The following is a 6,871-nucleotide window of genomic DNA, read 5'->3' on the forward strand; positions in this document are numbered from 1 at the left end:
GGGCAAGAAGCAGAGCGAGAAGATTCTTTACTCCGATAGCCAGAGTGTCATACAGTTGGTGAAAAATCCAGTCTATCATTCGAAGACAATGCACATCAGAAGGCGATACCATTTCACTCACAGGGTAGTGGAGGATGGTGATATGTGCTTGGAGAAGATAGAGGGTGCAAAGAACCCGGCAGACATGTTGACAAAATGTGTTGATGTTGGGAAACTGAGGTTATGTAAAACCTCGGATGGTCTTCTGTAGTTGTTGCTAAAGATGTTGCGGCGCAGTAAAGATGTTGATGATGAAGATATTTTTTTTTTGAGAATGTATTTTTGGATGACTGAGTCAGTCTCCAAGAGGGAGAATTGTTAGATAGTGGAGCCTGATTAATATATATATAACTGTTTACGTGGTTTAACCTCCGCGGTGAGGTTTCCAGGGGGTTATGGGGGGCAAGAGCCCCCCATCCGAAGGCGGGGTTCGGGGAAGCGGCCCGACCTAAATTTTAGGCTTTGCTATTTATTTTCTGTAACCAAAAATACTCTAATTTATTAATATAAATATACCTCACCGCCGTGGAAGTTTACTCATGGGGTGTTACCACGAAATATTGGGTTTTCTGTTTCTCTCTCTAGATCTCTCATCTCTTTCTCTTGAAAGTTTTTGTGTTCTTCATTCATCTAGTGTGTGTGAGTGAATTCGATCCTAACACTCTATAATCAAGACTTACAACTTGAAGATACTACTCCCCTCAAAGGTACTCAAATGATGGAGTTCATACAGAAGTTGTGTGAATGAAAGACTCCACTCAAGGGTCAAAATATTAATAAGGAACTCGTGTATACGACTCTTATCATTATCTTACTTATTTCTTCAAAAATAAGTTTGAATCAATAGTTGATCTCAAAGGATTCACAATTGAACTCAAAGACTATCTTGAACTCTACTCTTAACTTTCTCTTGAATATGAATTATTAATGAATTCAAGAGTTATGGTTCATGATATGAGAGATATACTGATAACAAAATAGACTCATGAATACATTCTCCTCACTCTCATAGTTACTTGCTCGAGTCTTGAAACAAGTTATTGGATGTTGTAGAAGACTCCTCAAAGGACTTAAAGGGACTTTGTCAAAAATATTTGAGAGAACTCTTAAAACTTTACACTAAAATCTATCTTGTATTTGATTTATGAATTCAATGTTTTTATTTGTGATAGGAGATATCTCATGATGTATAGGAGTGTTTTTAGATAGTTAAACATGAGAAACGATCAAAAAATCATTGTCTAGAAGCAAATTCGCGATGCAGAGTTGTATTTTAATATTTGATCGAAAAATAAATTTTTAGGCATAGAGATCTGTGACCTTTCTGCGACGCAAAGACAAACTTCATGAAATGAGGAGGCATTTCCATGACACGGAGCAAGGTGCCATATTCACCCGACTTTTTACTTCTTCGTTTTCTTAATCCAATTTATCTAAACTTAGTTCTTTCTCAATTACTCTTTAGATTTAGATACCAACACATGAACACAAAAACCTACTCATAAACAACTGCAAAAAGTGCATGATTCATCAAGAACACAATAATCTTATCTACTAAAGCCAATTTCCAGAACATCATACTTTCGACTTTCTAAAACAAACTTTATGCTAAAATTAACATGATTGGTTTGTGGATGAACAAATCCAACACACACATACATGAAATAACCATCTTCTTGAAGCAACTTGGAGGGAAATCTTGAAATATGAACCTAGCCTTTGAGCTTTCTTCAATCCCTTAAGCGTAGAATTTTTGGAGTGGATGATAGGGTTTTATTTAACAAAAATTGATTTTCTACTCAATCAGGGTAATTTAGATAACCTTCTAAGGCTATTTAGTACCAAAACACCCTTTAAGAAATAAATAACATGAGTTAGGAGTCGGAATATTTTTTAACTAGGCAGTGAGGTCCCTGTTGGTTCCGTAATGCAAGTCATCGCGGAGATGCTGGAAGGTTTGTGCGTCATTATTAAATAAGTCATAACTTTTTACTCAGACTTTGGAATTTAGCAAACTAAGAGGCGTTAGACAGAGGAAACGAGGTCTTTAATTTAATATCCTATGGGTCCCCTTACTCATTTTTTACTAAAAGTTATTATCATATGAAGTTGACCCGAAACTGAAGAAAAACTTAGGAAAGACTTGAATGAACTTTCTTTACTTTTTCTTGTAAATCAAGGTGCTACATCTAGTGACCTTATTATTTAGGAAAATTTTAATACCTTGATAAAATTTACGCACTACGAAGGATGATTCAAGTCATAGCTCAAATATTTTCTTTGTGATACAAAAATATCTGATATTCAAACACTGAAGGTCATTATAGTGACTCTATAGATAGATTTTTCTTATTTTATAGTTTGTGATCACTCTTACTATTTTATAATTGAACAATTTTTTCATCTTAATCTACAACTTGGCATGCATGTTATTAAAGAAAAACAAAAAAAAATTGTACAATTTAGAAGATGATGATAGACTTTCTCTAATATATCTTGAAATTCTGTTTGTTAAGATATTGTTACTATTAGTTGGTCATTTATTTATAGCTTCCTTTGATAGACAAATATTTGCCTTGACCTTTTTATTTGAATCCTTAATTTTTGAATTTTGCTTCCTTGAGCATTAATGTAGCATAGACTAAGATAAAAATTGTTAGAGTTGAAAAAAGAAAAAGATCGAGTGGGTAAAACTTGTTAAAGCTGAAAAAAGAAAACTCCGAGTGTTAAAGGTAGCCAACGATAAATACTTGTGATAAAAAATTTTCTCCTAGAAAGAATGTACCATAAAAGAATGTAATGGTGTTACTATTAAAAATAAGAAAGGAGAAGACTAGTGAAATAATCAATGAAGAATAACTAAAAATAAAGTCAAGTGAAATTAATAGATACAGAATAAAGTCTTATAAGTGCAGAAGTGCTTAGGACAGTATAAGCTATCATATAGTAGTCTTACCTATCTCCTCACCTACATTACGAGCTGTTAAAATCGTATTTGATTGTATTCACGCATACCTACATCAGTATATATACACGTAACGAGCAAGTGTATACTTTTTGGTGCATGCATATGAATTTATTTTTGAGGGTTTGAGTTGTTATTTTATGATATAGCCTTAAATCATATCTGATTCTCTTATTTGAGTGTGTGAACTATTTCGTCTTATGAAAGAGATTTTTCATGATATATTGGTTAAAAAAAATTAAGAAGTTATATAGCCAGATCGTTGGTCTCAATCGGTGTCATGGGTGTTAGGATGTTTTAGAGTACTGGCATGAGTGATGTGAACTCGAGGGCCAAGTATGTATGAAAATTTTGAAAAAATTATGGTGTCATAGAAAATGGGCCCCGTGCACTCCCCAACATGGCATGTGGTGTATCACATCAGGGTAAAAATGAAAGAACATGTAGTACTATGATTCAAGAAATATTGACTTGGTGGAACAAAAAACTTGTTAAGTTGCACCGCGCACCTACAAAAACACAATGCACATTTGGTGTATTTTTTTCTATTTATATACCTTAGACACATCATATGTGCATTGTGTTTTGTAGGTGCGACACATTATCAAGAAAAATCGCTATAATAACGTACATGAGCAAACACGTAGAACATAGGGATATTGTTTCACTTATTTATGTAAGATTGACGTCATAGTCCTAATGAAAAAAATCAGGCCTAAATCTGATTAAATCCTCATTTAACGGCTTGAGCAAGAAATGGACTATGCTCACTCAAGCTAATGTTTGGTGGTTTGTATAACATAGTATTGGGGTTTAGAAGAACCCAAAAAAAAAACAGTGTCATTTGGTCGAGAGAACCTTGAATTTTGTTTTAGCCAAATGTTATTTATGTAGAAGTTTTCTATAATCTAATTAGTCCATACTTATCAGATCGACACCCTATCAGTTTACACCCCTAGTTCTTTCAAACTTGAAAGTTAAACTCTTTTGTTATGTTGCCATTTTGAAATATGAAGTAATTCTCTTGTTACAAAGAAATTGTAACACTTCAAAAGTTCTAAGCTAAGGTCCAAACCATCCTTAATTTACATGTAAGGTAGTATTCGGTGATTCTTAAATTTCTCTTAGGTATAAAGGTCAATTCTTTAGTGTGGAATAAATTTGGGTACACATTAAGGTCACAAGAATCCCTAGCACAAAGTTAAGTTGAAAGCTTCCTTATCAATTAAGTTTTGACATAAGATTTTACTTAGGTAAACTTCAAACAATCATATCACTTAGGCATAATGAATTAGGTGACTTATGACCTATAAAATTTAAGGTCTGTGAGTCATCTTTCCATCGCAACCAAGTTTGTCTCATTTCAAGTTTGGAGTAAGAAGTGATAACTATTTTTTCAGAGACTACCGCAACAAAGTTTTTTGAGAAAGTTCCTACAAATCCTTTCTATGGGCCGTAGAAAGCTTAATGACCCGTACTGTCTACTCGTAGATAAAAACTTCAGATTAGTCAAATTTTGGGGTCCTATTCTTACGGATCCATCTATGGGTAGAAACTTCTACCAGTCGTAGTTAGGACTCGTAGAATGTTAGAGCCTTAAAATTCAATATTTATTTGACATATTGAATATATGGTCCGTAGAAACTACTATGGATCATAGTTTGGACACCGAGAATAGAATTTTGAGCCTTTAAATTCAATATGAATACCATGGATGGGATCTATGCTCCGTAGCACAAACCACAAACCGTCAGTATGGGCCCGCGGAAGGTTTTAGTAAGCATTTTAAGAGGGGTAGTTCAATCTTTTTCCACCCTTCTGAGCCTAAAATCCAACATTGTTACATATATATAAGGTTCTAAATGCTATTAATCAAACTTATCACTCTCATTGATGCTTCTATGTCTTAGAGAAAGGATTAAGCTAGATTTTCAAGCATTACTTCTATTTCGCCAAGATCTTTGTTCTTCTAGTTATATATGGATATCATAGAGATGAAATGATTTTATCCTACACTCTATATCTATCTGAATTCAGTAAAAGAGTAATCTAAAGTTTTACGTGGATTTTGAGTATTCTTGAGATCAGTAGTATCGTTGAATTCTTAATTCTTGATTTTTGGGTATTGAATTTTCTATATTGTTTCAGATCCTTGAGTTGACTTGTTCATGAATAATTCATCATGAACCCTATTTTGAGTTATAATTTTTAGAATCTTTTAAAGCAGACATTTTTTTCTTAAACTAATTTCTTGAGAAAGCAAAGTGAGTCTTTAGAAAGAGTTTTAACATGATTTTGTTTAGAGTATGAGAGAAGTAAGCATTTCAAATGTATCACTTTTTACATTGAGAGAAGAGAAATTTTATTTCCAAATGAGCCAGTGAGTTTAGAGATATTTTAGAGAAACTACCTCTTTTAAGAGGATATTTTGAGAAATTACCTTGGATTGAGAAAGAGAGTGTTATTTTTTTACATTTGAGCATGAGTAAATATTTATAGAGAGCGGTATTGAGCACCGATATGGGGGTTCATTCAGATAACTTACATTCTTCATAAACCATGTAGCTAAGATGGGTAAAGAAACATACTTTTTAGATGATTCTTTATTACTTTCTACTTGAGCTTTTGCGAATCCACTTAGTTGAGGTGTTGTATATCCCGATAAGGTATAGGAAAGTTCTAATAGTGTAGGTGGGACGATATATAATCACATTGTTCATATTAATGGTTTTCAGTTAGAAAATCTCTCAAATAGAGTTAACAATGCAGTTTTTAAATCATATTACTTAATATGTTGAGTTCTTAGAGGAATAAGTATTTTGTGAAGTTGAAATGATTTTACTTCTTTATTTTTTGCATTCAGTTGAGTATATATTTATGTTTACTGCATTCCTTTCATGCGGACATTTAACTTAGCTATATCACATGCTCGTACATCCAACGCACTAATGTCATTTGACCTGCATCTTTTAATTATGCATATATAAATGTTCAAGATCATCAACACGTGTTTCATTCAAATCACTCTTCACTTCCCATTTGAGATTTTTGATGAGTCCTTCTTTTATTTCTCTATTTACTTTGGGGCATCAAGGCTTTGTCCAGATGTCTCTGTTGAATTTAGACTTTATAGATTGCTAGAGTTGAGTTCTTTTCGGAACTTCTTTCTTTAAAGTGTTTTGCAGAATATATACGTTTTTCTTAAATGAGTATTTCAAAAACTTGAGTTATATTTTTCTCTTTAAAGCTTTTGATTTACTAGAGTCAAATCATCGCTAAGTAGTCAGCCAGATCGAGGTTTTGTTTGGGAGCCAACAATTGTTCTCAAATGTTGGCCACATCCAGGGTGTAGGCTCGGGACATGACTCTAACTTACCCAAAGTCTATAAACCTCTCTGAATACAATACGTATATGAGAAATGACACAAACCTACCTAATGTCTATAAATAACAAACCCGAAAAATCTATGAGACTCTGGCTACCTCTAAAAGAAACGAGACAACCAATCCGTTGAATATGTGATAGTGCTACTTGGTAGGTATTTTAATCATCACTAAGGTCCTACATTGATAAATTCCGCACCCTAGTCAAGGGAATCAACACAAAATAATGTATCAAGCTTGTAAGATAAACTAAAAGTTGAAAATAAACTACAAGACTTGAATAAAAACAGAAAGGGTTAAATAGAGGTATAATACCTTATCTCTATACAATAACACAACATATAAGCACGAAACAAGTAGTAGCCTAACCTAGAGCCTATAAGTTTAGCAGGTACAAATATCAAACAATCACTATAAGTTCTAACGAGCACAAAAGTCGTTAAATACCCTTACTTCCCCCTTTTATCTGGATCCTAGTGATAA

The sequence above is a fragment of the Solanum lycopersicum genome, chromosome 12, assembly GCF_036512215.1.
Source record: "Solanum lycopersicum chromosome 12, SLM_r2.1".
Classification (NCBI taxonomy): Eukaryota; Viridiplantae; Streptophyta; class Magnoliopsida; order Solanales; family Solanaceae; genus Solanum; species Solanum lycopersicum.